The sequence below is a fragment of the Alligator mississippiensis genome, chromosome 13, assembly GCF_030867095.1.
Source record: "Alligator mississippiensis isolate rAllMis1 chromosome 13, rAllMis1, whole genome shotgun sequence".
Taxonomy (NCBI): Eukaryota; Metazoa; Chordata; order Crocodylia; family Alligatoridae; genus Alligator; species Alligator mississippiensis.
In genome coordinates, this window is record NC_081836.1 from 15,055,434 (window position 1) to 15,069,533 (window position 14,100).

General features: G+C 41.8%; 1 long non-coding RNA gene across 4 annotated transcripts in view; it reads left to right on the top strand.

Annotated features, from left to right (window-relative positions):
- Nucleotides 1–12,455, top strand: part of LOC109284726 (uncharacterized) — a 34,250-nt gene extending 21,795 nt beyond the window's left edge. Inside the window, exons 3-7 of one of the 4 annotated variants that reach the window (XR_002092298.2) lie at nt 343–481; nt 1,612–1,701; nt 4,287–4,374; nt 4,974–5,108; nt 11,626–12,455. This is a non-coding gene — a long non-coding RNA (uncharacterized LOC109284726). Of the gene's footprint in view, nt 1–342; nt 482–1,611; nt 1,702–4,286; nt 4,375–4,973; nt 7,529–11,625 lie in introns of those variants that run through there. The other 3 variants (XR_002092297.2, XR_002092296.2, XR_002092300.2) reach the window with 3 other exon arrangements.
- The last annotated feature ends 1,645 nt before the right edge of the window (nt 12,456–14,100 follow it).

Here is a 14,100-nt window from a genome sequence, read left to right on the forward strand (position 1 = left end):
CTCCTCTACCTTTTCAATCAGTCCAATGTAGTATAGGTTGGATTGAGATCTACCGATCAAATCTGTGGCCATGTTCCTTATCCGCCTAGCGAATAATACAGGCTACTATAAAAGAGCCTGTCAAGAACCATGCAGTTTGCTTCAACTCATTTTAAATCTGTCTGTCTGCCATAATTTTTATCTGATTTCCCATTTTGATACGAAAACACTGAAACCACAGCTCCCTGTTCAAGTTTCTGGCTATTGTATTCCATCAGGTTCATATTTAAACATTTGTATGTCAGACATACGTAGAACATTTAAGAGCCACAAGAATGTCTAATACATATTTTCCATTTCCAGTTTTTGACAGTGAGAGACGCAGTGTAAAAGCACAAGTCAGATCTGGAAGAAAGATGGGGAGATATGTCATGAGAGAGCCAGTCTTGCTGGAACAAGGCATTCTAAGGAACCACGCAGGCTTATTCCCAGGTCTTTGCAGGTTTGTCCAGGCCTTTCAAAACGGCTGCTTGTTGCTAGCTGAATTTGTGTGATGGGCTGCTTGGTGTGTGGCTGCTCAGACTGAGGGACCCCAGTAGCCCACATGACTGGTTTAATGGCTGAGAGTTTATGGTAATTCCAGTTGCAATCACTTTGCTGTTATTTCTCCTTCCACGGAGAACCAACAAGTAGTGAAGATGCAGCTCCTAATCAGTGTTGACAAGGCAGACAGTTCTGCTTTGACTCTGCATGGAAGGTGTGCCTCTAAGAGACAGGCAGACACTCATTTTGTCTCCTTGTTGTGGCCATTCTAGTTTCCAGTCCATTAAAACTGACATATCCAGTATAGCCCTTGTCTGTCACTTTTGTCCCTAGAGGGGGAGCATCCTCATCTCCTGCTGAACTCAGGGCATGTTTCCAAAAGCTCTTGCACAATGAGGGCCTGGTCCATCTCCCACCCATCTCAGTGAGGGTCTTTCTGCTGGGAACTGGATCTGAATCTCAAGCCCACCCTCTCTTGTAGTTTGTGATCACTGGTAGCTGCCAAACCAGCTGGTTTCGAGGGGGAAATGTCTATGTACAGATCAAATCTTCTGCACGTAGGTTTCCCAGTCGGCTGGGAAGTCTGATTGGACTGTGTTTCAAATTCCCATGTCTCGTATCTTGGAAAATCCTAACAGACAGTTAGGAATGCTGTTATGAATCTACCCACCGCAAAACAGAAAGGCAGGGAAGTGCTGGCAAGTAATATTTTGCCTTTATAATGCTAAGGAGCTGTTCACATGGGCCGGCTAATTATGCCTCATAAGATGCTTGTCTTGGATAAGGAGAAGAGAAAGTGGGGTGGAGGGGATATCCTGGCCGAGTTTGTCTGGGGTCAGTGGGAACACTGGTAGACTGGTACCTGGGTCAGAATTGCTGAATCTGTCCATAAGGGCCATGCCGGTGTCACCCAGCAAATCGGTAGCAGAGCGAGGAATGAATCCAGGAGACCGGATTCCTAATGCCCTGCTCTTGTGCTGATTGACTATAAAGAAAACAAGACATCTAAATATCAGGTGTGGGGTCCAGAAGACTGAGCCTTGTCAAGGGCTGTTTTTCTCTAGATACGTCTTCTTTTCTGTGCCTCAGCCAAGCAACATCATTTCCCCTGACATCCATCTTGCCAAAGAGGAAGGCAGAAAAGAAGCAAGAGACAGAGGACCTGAAATATCCCTGATGGTATGCATGCTTTTTCTCAAGTAAAGCATGTGCAGTATAGATCCTGAGCATCTGAACTGCTGAGCAAAATCAGACTGCTGGGTGACAGCAAGTACAATATTTATATATATTTTTAAAAGTATTTTCCTGTGGTAATATCATACTGGAATGAGCTTCTCTTTTTTGTAGCCCCATAATCCCTTGTTTTATTATGACTATTATGCCAGTTTTAATACACTTAGTCATAATTTTTTGTCTGATATTCCAATAATTATCTTCCTAAGGTTAATCCCTATCCCACAGCAATACCATTAAGGAAGGCTACATGGGAGTCTTAAAATAGTTGCTATTTATAGTAGGAGCGCTTTCCAATGCAGAGAATCATTATTTATAATTCACTGATTGGAGAAGCTAGAGCAGCGATTTCCAAAGTATCACACATTACTCTGCTGTAGTTTTGTCTGACAGATCTGTGCTAATTACCCTGGGTGGTTTTGATGTGCAGCCAAGGGAACGGTTGTAGAAAAATGTGTATCACTAAAGTTTGGGTCCCCAAAGTCAGAAGTAAAATAAACAAGAATAGATCCTTATCTGAGTCAGACTCTTACTAGCTGTGTACAAAAATTTCACTTACATGCGCTTTTTTTCAATCCAGTCATTATTTCTGCTTGTACTTGGAAATGCACTTAAGGCTGTATACTTGGGCATGCATTCCAGCTTGGCCTCTTCTCCTCTCTTGTGACAAATACATTCACTGACACCAATGGGACTGCTATTTTCCACAGCAGGATGTAAGTTAGGACTCCTGTAGTCTGCTTCCATCTCTGCTACTGACTCATTTGTAGCCTTGGCCAAGTCACTTAACCTCCCTGGTCCTTAGGTTAGTTGTTAGGAAAATGAGTATCATGGTAATAGTTCCCCCTCAATACTTAAATAATTAATGTGGGTAAAGCAATTTGTGAGCCTCAGATAAAAGGTGCTCAGGAAAGGTAATTTATTATTATTTGCTCTAGCTCTTTCTTAGAGGCTATTTTGAATTTGCTTGAAAGCGGGGCCTTAAGTTGCAGGGTTGAAGTTAAAGTCAGGAGTTAGAGTTAAACATGTTAAGGATAGATTGTTACTTCTGTGGCCCCAATTCAGCAGAGCACTTGAATTCACTCTTAACTTTAAGTAGCATAATAATTTCCATCATGGCCATTCACGTACTTCAGTGTTTTGCAGATTGGAAGCCTATCACTGCAGTGATAAAAGAGAAGTGGGGGGGGGGGAAGGGGGGCGTGTGTGTGTGTGTGTGTGCTTGTGCCCTCATGGTTCCAGAACAAGCGTTGTCGCAATGCAAATACAATAAGCGACTTGCACAAAAGGTGGTGAAATTCATCCAGGATGCAAATCAATAAATGTAACAAGAGAGAAACTACAAGCTGTGCATTTTCACCATAGCTGAGATTTTGTGGGATGGATAGAAGCTGCCGAGCATGACCTAATGCCGGGGGAAAAAAAGCAGCCACAGACCTCAGCATCTAAACAGTATGAATATTGAACCAGAGGTCCTTGAGTAATTGTCCTTTCTTCACTCCGGGGGTGAAAAGGGTACATTAGACATTCACTAGCAGCAAATGGCACCTGACATCTCTTTAAGTGAAAGTCAGTTTGGAATTTTTTTAATGGCCAAGCATAAATCTTTTAAATTATAAATCAATAAATAGTTAATTCAATAATAGAAATCTTTTAAATATTTAATAAGTCATATGCAGAATGGCTCTATAACTGGAGGTTGATGGAACTGTGTCAAACGAATTTGAATCAAACTTTTCCAAACTCCCTGTATTAAAATAGTTATTGATTCAAATGTAAAGTTGCAGGAGTGCAGTAAAAATTGAGATGGCACCAGGGGTTCTGTGGTTCCTATTTTCTCATCTGAATTTCAGTAAAACTACCGTTTCACTTTTACTAGGGTGTTCCTGGGGCTTTTCAGGTTTTATGACTATTCCTACAAAGAAATGACTAGGCTGAGCTGAAACATTTTTGTTCATATTAATTAAGACTCTCCCTTTAATGAAGCTGCTCTTTAGAAAAGCCCTAGCAGTTTTGCCTCCTGTATGAAAGAGACTGCTCATAGAAATCCACTTTGAGGTCTGTGAACTCCTCTCTTTTTGAAGTTGCTCTGGTTTTAACCATATGTGCTGGAGATTTAAAACTACAGCCAATTAGAGTTGAGTTAGATTATGCCTGGATTGAATTCGGTTCTTGGAAAAAGAAAACTCTATCTGGCTAAGTGTTTGCTCTTCATTGATTATTATAAATCTCATCCCATCCTCATTCCCCTATGGAACTGATATGTAAAAGAATGGTTTGAATAAAGTCAGTAGGATTTGAAGCTATATTCTTGAGGAAGCCTTGGTAAAGATAAAGTAAATGCCATATTGAGCATTATAATTTTGTAGGGAATGCACTATAAAAAAAGTTCTCTTACACTTCCCTTACTTGCTGTGCTCCTCACATACTGCATTTCTCTCTTCCTTATCAAATACCTTGGTAGCCTCTCCCAAGCACTCACTCACTGGAAATGTATTAACTACCTCTGGGGCATTAATGTCATTTTACAGAGTGGGAAGATGAGAGGAGAAAAGTACTGTGACTTGCCCAAGACCGTGAAGGGAAGTCAGTGGCAGAGCCCTGATGAGACTGCGCGAGGTACTGGCTTCTAATCTTTTGCTCAGGGAGTGGGGCCGGTCCTGCTTATTCAGTCTGGATTCGCTTTAACAGCCCTGCTAGTTAATGCCTCTCATCCAATTTATGCTTCAAGCTGGCATAGCCCAGTATTTACCCTGTAAGCCTAGACTGGGTATCCCTAGCAGCCACTGCTAGAAATTGAGCTGTCCGTCAGCAGTTATGCCAATAAACCAGAACCCAGCTGTCCTTGGAAACAGGCTTTCTATCTACCTTGCTTCCTGAGGAGTATGTCACTATTTCTTGGTTCTGCAATAGGAACAGCCCTTTTGCTTTACGTGTCTGTATGTGCAGTGCCTAGCACAGTGAGTCTCCACTCCAGAAATCTTGGAATGCTCCACTTTCCGTAGCGCCCTTTGCTCCTGCTTGACCCTGTGCTTCCAGCCCCTCACCAAAGGAAGTGTTTTCAGACAGCCCCTTGAAAAAAAAGGCAGCAGCTGAAGTTTCATTATTATCCAGCTGAAATAATGAGAAATGATTTCAAAGGGCTTGAGTAACATTCATTTTATTAGGCTTTCTGTGCCTATGGGAAATTGTGATGCATTTTCAAACCCATTTTACAGATCGGTAAACAGCGTTGTATCCTGCAAAGGCAAAATGTGATTCTGCAGAATCTATCTGGTGCCCTTAAAACTGCAGTCAGCCCTGACCAAAACGGCTCATTACCTGAAGTGGCATCTATTGTTTGCTGTATAAGTGTAAGTATAATCAATTCTAGCTGGCTCAATATTTCTGAGGGATCAGGATTTCGTTAATATTCTGCACGCCTCTCCTTTCCCTCTGTGTCTCTGTGTGTGTATGTATCTGGAGGAGCAGCCTGAATACAGTATCTCTGTGTTTTTCTTCTCCCCAGGATGACAGATATTTTAACGATGACAGTAGATTAATATCTCTTTAATCAGCCAAAATGAACATGACACGCAAGGGTGACAGCTCAATTTTCTGCTAACAGATTGCTCCTATCAAGTCCTCCCATTCTCGCTGATTTTTATTCCTGGCAGAGATGATGTCCTAGCTTTGGGAGGACCCCAGCTCCCCGTCAGCTCATCAGACACCCATTAAATAAATCTCGTAACACATAGGCGTTACTCACACGCCTGTCAGGATGCTGGCTGGCTGGTTGGCTGGCTGGGGAATTGAATGAGCTCCGACACACTGAATAGGGAGAAATTGTCACTGAGCAGGGCGAAGCTGCAGTGTGTGTTGCAGAATATACAGTTATGGAGGGTCCCTTGTCCTCCTGCTTGTGGTTATTTTTTTGTTTGTCGGCTGCTCGGCATTGAAATGTGGATCAGACACTGAGACTGTCTCCTGGCAGACAAATTAAAAAAAACCCCCATGTCTGGGGACAGAAAGGTGGAAGGAGGGAATAGCACTGCAGGTGGAAGTGATACACTAAATACTAGCCCCAGAATTAGCTATGCTCAGAGCTTGTTAGCAGGTGGGGTTTCAGGAGTATCTTGTTTCTGCTTTGGAAATTTAATCTGCAGGATCTAATTCAGATCTTTCCCCCCCATGGCGTTTCAAATGCAGTAACTCCAGATATTGTGCAAAGTCATTGCCCAGCCTTTGCAGGGGTAGGTCTCCCTTTTACTGGAGCAGGTCCTGACCCCCAAACCCATTCAGGGCTCAATCTTTGCTGCTTTGACTTGTAACACAACCCCATCTCCGAAGCTTATGCCACTGCCAAGGACACAAGGAAAGCTTCAAATCCATCAAGCTACATTTCTGTGACTACAGTACTGGCGCTTGCAGCACGCTGTTCAGTAAACCTAATATTCCAAGAGCTGATAGTTAACTATTACATTTGGGAAAGGAGATGATCCCAGTCTGTATTCTGAAGGACCAATATTGTTGTTGCTTTTTTAAAAGGATTTTTACTGATTTAGAGTCTAAACCTGTTGCCTTTGATATTACCGAAATTCAGCCATTTCTTTTCATTGTGAATCACTCAGACCATCTGCCTTGTCTTCCTTTAAAAAGAAATCAACCAACAAAGAGAAAAAATAAATAAAATGCATTTGAAATGGCTTAGTTTGGCAAGACCCTCCGAAAACTATAAATCATGCTTGCAAACCTGGCCTATGTGAACTGGATTTGCATTGAATCAAATTTTGGTTTTCTTACAAAACTTTTTGTGCTGTGGCTGGCCATTCACGTAGTTGCAGACAAGAGGTGTGTTTGTTTTAAAAGATAAAATGCAAGTATTTTTAATGTAAATGGTTCCAAGAGAAAATTAACAATAAATTACCCCAATGATGATGTTAAAGATATCCATATGATTGTAATTATGAAGTCAGATCTTTCCAAAGGAGCGTTCTGTCATTTCCCATTCTTGTTACAATCTCTGTCGTGCAAACATGTTCATTATTTTTGCCATTTTCTCTTCTTATTACAGCCTTTGCCATAAGAATAAGTCATCAAGGTTTTAAGTGACTAATAAATTCTCTAAATTACCGTCCAAGGATGCATTGCTTTAATTTTTTTCCTCTCCATATTCTGTATCATAATTGCCTAACCATTTCTCACCCTCCATTTTTAATCACTCATTAGACTAATAGGAAAAGAATAGGATTTACTCTACCTAGAATACTGTAGCAAGCCTTGGACACTACAGTACCAGAAAGGCAGTTGTAAATTGGAGAGAAAACATGACTTCTGTGTCCTTTGAAAATACTTCAGATTTCAACTCTCAAGAAAAGACCAGACATGACTAACAGATGGTATCTGCATAATCATTCACTTAATAAATACATTGAGAAATGTGTGCCCTGTGGGTGGACAATTCACAAAAGTCCCATCCAGCAAAGTGTTTCAGAATAGAAATAAATTGAAGCATGCAGGTAGTTCCACTGAGTTCACTGAGACTTTTCACGTGCTTCCAGTTTGGAGGTTTCTCAAGTAAGTAAAGTAGTGAGTAAAGTGATATGCTTAAGAACATTACTGAGGCAAGACCAAACAGAACAAGACCAGAATAATAACTGGTTAAAAATGATTTATTGAGCTTCATGCACAGCCAGTCTGATACCCAGCGGTGCCCACAGTCTACTGGTGTTTGCTGGTAGATGGATCACCAGACCGACACTCCATTTGGCACCAACTGGCTCTCTCCAGTGTAATATTGACATAAATGCAAGGGCTGAATGGTATGTGGATGCCAGGCTTCCTGCCAGCTTCCACATGCCTAAATGCCAGTCTCAGTCTCATGTATCATAGATAAAGAGGCACAACAACTGTGCAGTCCATGATGTGATGTGTAAATGCATCTCACCAACAAGGACTGTAATCTGGTGTGGGTATTTCCTAATTTGCTATATAATATAGCGAGGTGACCATGCCTTGTAATATTAGCCTCTTTTTCAAACTGTGCAAACCTTTTCCTTCTATCACTTTACTCATTTGAGTAGCCTCCTAACTGGAAGCATGTGAAAAGTCTCAGTGAACCCAGTGGGCTGCATGATTCAATTTATTCCCATTCTTAAAGCTTTGCCTTGTACTATGTACTCCTGCCTCTGTCACTGCTGTTTTTAGGGGTCTCTCTCACCTTTATATATGTGATATATGAAATAAAAAGTTTCTCAAGTGTTCCAGCTAATATTTTGGCAGGCTGTTGACCTGGTAAAGCTCACTCAAGTTTTTTTCTTTACCTTGACAGAGCTGTTAAATTGGTCACAGATTTTATGGGCTATCACCAGCATGGATTTTTCTTTTCTTTTTTTTTCTTCTTTTTTTCCAGCATTTCAGTTTTGACACAAAGTCATTAACAAGCCAGTTTTAGACGGAGTGCAAATGCTGGTCTGTGCACTTAGCGAGGCTCTTTATTGTGCTCACTGAGTTGGCACCATTGTGCTCTTGGTGTGAAAAAGGGGCTTGGGGAGTTGGGACAAGCCCCACTCCACATTGCCTCACCATCTCCCTCATAATGTTTATGGCAGGGTCTTTTCAAAGCCTTAACACAGTATGCTGGATGTTTCCTGTTATTGTTTGTCTTGGATATTTCAGAGGAGAGACATTTGACTTTAGCTTTTCCCAATGTAATGTTGCTGCCATAGGCCCTTCTGTTTAACAGCTTTTCAGCATCTCACAAAGGGGCTTTGAATGAACCTGATGTTTTACTCACTGTCCAGATGAAGAAGGGCTTTTGCCCAGCTACACAAAAGTAAAACCATATCTTAGAAGGCATGAAGAACTGCGGGTCAGTGCAGCACAAGCCACCAGCATAACAGCATCTTAGAAAACCCTCAGATAGCCAGATGGAAAGATAAGGCAAAATGTCATTGCAGCTTAATTTATCCTACAAAATTTGGGATGGCCTGCTCTTAGCATTTGCATTTGGGATTGAAAATCGACAATAAGTTGCTCATGATACAACAATATTTGCTACCTTGGTTGATGATGACTTGGTTGGAAGAGGAGTGCATTTTCAGTGTAACTCTATCTAGTATTAATTTGGCTCTGCAAAAAACAAGCTCCCATTTAGTCTTTTAAATTTGTAAATATCTTCCCTTTGCATTCAGTCATTTTCTATATTCACTTTCCATAACTATATGGGTGACTGAGATTTACTAACATGAATATTTCTGAAAGGCAATGTTTTCTTACACATTTAAATACTTGCAGAGAGAAATTTTTAAATTTAATGTGTAAATTTGTTCTCCACAAACACATGCAGTGAACCCCCAATTACAAGCAGTTTGCTTATCCAATCACAAAGCTAAAGACAGTGTTGCACTGCATATGTGATTAATTATAATTAAATAACATGGGCCAAATAATAAGATAATGAGTTAAATAATAGCCAAAATAAATGCTGCAGAATAATTCCAAATACAAAATAGATGTAAGAAAATAGCAAGTCTGATAACAGGCAGATGAACAGAATAAATTCTTCAGGAATAGGATTCCTTTATTATTTGTATAATAGTACCATCTAGAGACCCGGACCAAGAGTAGGGATCCACTGTGCTAAGCCTGAAGTACAGGGCATGGTAACACTATTCTCAGAAGTGTGAGTGAAGCTCATGTAGGTACATCCACATTAATCTAGCTATTGTGGATAGCAGTGACTGAAACTGTGGTAACACGGACATCAGTATGGGGAGTACAAGTCCACATTGTCCAACAAGCCAGGGGCAGAGCCAGGGCTTACTTCCAAACCTGAACCTCTCTAGCAGGATGCCTTTTTTTTTTGTCCGAGCCCTGGTAGGATACTGTATGTGATCTTACTGTTTCCCAGAAACATTAGGAGGGTTAACATGCCTGGAACCAACCTGAAACTTGGATCCTTGAACTGAACTTTTAAAAATGTGGATAATGTTATTACGTGCATTTTTACATGTTTCATTTCTTTGCTCCTTTATGATTGTAGGTGCACTACTGGAAGTCTACATAGTGCTGTAGTTGCTAAGTATTATAGGTATTCTTGACTCCAGACACATCATGAATTAGAGAGGCTATGTTTTGGTATACAGATACAAGGAAGAAGCAGTAGATCTGTCAGCAGCCAGTCCATTCAGTGTGTTACTACCTCCGTTGTGCAGCCTTAAGTGGTTTAGAAAATCCTAGGGGGAAGTAAACAGCCCAAAGAGGACAGACAAAGCTGGCAGCCCCTTGACTGTATGCTGGCAAAAAAAGTGAAATGCAGAGTCCTGCATTTGTATGGATCACACAAATATCTCTAGAGGGAGTCAAAGAGCTATTTCTCTAGGAAGATGTGATAGATTATAAACACAACACAATCAGGGCAACCGCAAAAAGAGCCCCTTCCTATGTGAAATGGGGTGAGGGGGGGTCAATATAGGGGTTAGGCTGATGGCAAAATTTTAAAGTGTTGTCTCTCCCCCCCAGCTTAAACACACACACTGGCTCAGCTGGATTTTGCCTTTATTGAAGCTCTGTGGCACTTTTCTTGCCATCTCTTTATGCACAGATAGTATCTCTCTGACCTTCTTGCTCCAAACTGAGCATGGTTTTGTGGAGCCAGCCACAATCAGTTTCTGTTGAATAAGGAAAGGAACTTAGACCAGAGTGGTCTAGTCTTCATGTCTATACAAGGGTTTGGTGTCTGATTCTGTCTCCAATGTATTTATTGTTTGAATGTATTGGCCAGCTTTCCCCCCCTCAGTACGCTGCTTCCCTGGGCTGGTGATGAGCAGTTTGCTGTAAATTATCTGTTGCTTATTTGTGCTCTGCTAGTTAAATCACAGCAGGCCAAATTTTTCAAATAGCCCATTGTGCACAGTAGTAAATCCTAAGGTAAAATCTTGAGGTTAATGATGCAGCTCTCAATTACTTCAGTAGAGCCAAGAGTTTCTTTTCAGAACTCATTTCCCACAACTGCACCCAAATACATGGTTAGAGTCTAGCAAGCCAGGTAGCCGGGTGCAGGTTGAGAGTGGAGCTCCTTTAAAAATGAGGCGGAGGGATTGCAATGGGAATGATTAACTACTGGGTGCTTCTGAACACCCACTGATTCCCTTTGGCACCTAAGTAGGAACTAATCATTGCTGAACACTTGTAATTCCTTGCGCTGAGTGGAGTAGTGGAAACTTGTGCCCATGCACATTTCAAATTCAGTCCCCAGCAAACTCATGCCTGCAGTATTGAAAATCAGTAAAACATGTAAAAATGTTCCAATAAAAGTCAAACATTTGCACAAACACAGGCACAAAGGGGGTTTGAATGAAATCAGGGCAAAAACACTGAGAAATCCATGCCCCTGTTTGCAAAATGGGTTTCCCATTTGCTCTCCCAATCTTAGAGACTCTTTAAAACCATTTTTGTTGCTGTTAAAATTGAATCCGACTATTACTCTACAATATGGCCTATTTCCTTTTACTAGTTAGCATTTAAAGGTGTTTTACAATTCAAATGAGCCATGCAATTAAAGGTGACATTGCCAAAACTGGACGGCCTAAAATTAGACATTCCTGCTGTGTGTTAGAGCTTGGCCCGCATTTATATCATGCTGTCTTTGGGCTGTACCTGTCTGCTCCAATCTTATGAGTCAACAGGATACTGAAATGTTCCAGAATCCTACTCTTTGTGTTACTCTGCGCGCTCTGCCTGCCAATATCACCCCAGCTTCTTCCCTGCCCTTACAGTATTTACTCCTCTAATATATGTATGCCATATAATGAAATGCTTTGCTGCTCTGTAGTGCCTTTCCTCTGAAAACTGGAAAGCGCTTCACTATTATTATTATTTATATTACAGTGGTCTCTTTGTATGAACACATGATATGAGACAGTGCCTGCCCTGGAAAGCTTACGATTAAACTAGACGAGGCAAAGGAACAGAGAAAGGAAGGATTGTTATTCCCACTGGTCAGACTAGAGATGGAGGCACTAAGAGGGTAAAGGTCTGATTCTGCGCCCTGTGGACTCCATGGCAGCCCCTCGGGACTTCACCGGTGCAAGAGCAGTGCAGCAGTGAGTCACAAGATCCCAATGAGCCCAGATCTGAGCCTGAGTCGAACAGCTTAATCACAGCCGCACCCTGAAATGCAAATTGAGTCAATCACATGCCATCCCCATTGTCTCCACTTATACATGGGGACCCTGAAGTACACAGGCAGGCACTAATCGCAGTGGCATAACTGTCCAGAGCTCCTGGCATCCCACTCCATAGATTAACTCCACACCTACTTCCCTATATATCATTTGCCATGTAACTCTTTAGAGTGTAAAGCAGGTTCATGTGGCAAGGCAGAATGGTGAAACAGTATTTTGGATAAGACACAGGGCCAAAATCCTGCTGTTCCCCAGGGTCTTCGAATCTTCCCACAGCAATGGGACCTTTTCCTTCTCACCTGACTTTTAGTTCTCATGTGAAAGTGCTTCACACAGTAAACTCCCTGCTGTTCGGTTCCTCCCCTCACATGACGCTTGACCTCAGGAGTCTAATTCTTGGTTTTCAGAGCCACACCAACAGCCCAAATCAGCCATGGCAAGTCTTCCTGACCTCAGGGGGAGTGCTGTGACTAGGGTGGCCATCATAGAGGACAGTCCGGTCATCTTCTGTCCTTTATTGATGTGAAACCGGACACCTTTATATCCTCTATTTTTCTCTTTCTTCAAGAGAAGAATAGAGGACATAAAGGTGTCCGGTTTCAAATCAATGGAGGACAGAAGACAGAAAACCAGAATGTCCTCTATGATTGCCACCCTAGCTGTGACACTGTATTGTCACTTAGTCATAGGGACATAAGTCATACTTGCATCATAAAGAAAACCAAATATACCTCAGGGCCATTTGGCCTGGGTTGGCAGAATTTTTAGCTGCCTCCAAATTACAGATTATGACTGTTACTAAGGTGATAGTGTTGTGTAAATGATGTCACAAAGCATTATAGAGCACACAAGGATGCTGGCACATTAATGGCATGTGTGAAGGTGCCTTCCTGAGAAAAGGCAGTAATGCCTGCCTAGCTTTAGATTTAAAAATCCGCAAGGAATAATGAAAAATCCTCTTTACCCACTGCTTCTCTATCAGTACAACCTGACTGAGCTCAGTGGAGTTATTCCTGATTTACAGTGATATAGGTAGAAAAGAATGAGACTCCTCTTTGCAGTTTGTTAATGTTTGCAGTTGCACATAGATATGTGTATCCTCAAATCAGAGATGAAAAGAATGCCCAGAGTCCATGGGGAGATAAAAAGCATGGAAGCCTAAATAAAACAACATAAAAGACATTTGATGTCACTCAGTCTGTCTCCTTGCCAAGGTGAGATAATCTATAATAACACAATGTTTGTATAGCAGCGACAATGTACCAGGTGCTTCACAAGGTGCTACTTGGTCTGTGCACTATGAACGGGTATATAAATACATTAACGTCTAGCTGTCTCTTTCTTTGAAATATTTTGCTATATATTACAGGCAGTTTAGGGTTTATCACATGAAGCATGCACTAGCTAGTCAGGTCCCAGTATGCTTTAATGTTAAAAAAAAACCATGCAGGCACCCAACCCCTCTCCCCCCTGCCCTCCTACATAATTTTTTTTGGCATTCGTTACAAAATCCAGGTCTTTTTGCACTCGGTCAGTCTTTTGAAGCCAGGCAATGTTGGTGGTTATGGCTGTTGAGTGACCTGTATTAAAAGAGTTGTTGGTCTCAGTCCAGTTGTTCATGGAAAAGTGCCCAAGTTACAAACACTGCCCTTGCATCTGGTACGCTGGTTAGGTATGTCAGCAAAAGGGTGATTGCTGAGTAGCTCATGGGCTCTTCTCTTTTCATAAGTCCTTCAGGCCAGAGCTGAAGCCCTTTTGTGAGCTTGCCTGGTGTGGACCCATTGGATGGCAGGCTTTGCTCTCTAGTGCTCTCCCAACTCATTTCAGAGCATATGTCTAGTGTAATGAATTACTCCTAAAAGGTGGATGCTTAAAAGGGCGCAGGCTAATGAATAAGGCCCAGACTCACCATGCACTGAAGAAAGCCACATTCTGCGAGCGTCCCCAGGAATGAAAGGGATGGCTTGAAATGGAGGATACTTTGCTGCCCAAGCAAGGGTGACAGAGAAAAGATACATATCTTTAACAGCAAAGATAATGCGCCATTGGAACAATGTATCAACACACAGGATGGATTTGCCAGCACTTGCTCCCTTCAAGTGTTGACTGTACGTCTTTCCAAAAGATATAGCATAGCTCAAACAAAAGTTGTAGGCTTGATGCAGAAATTATTGGGTGA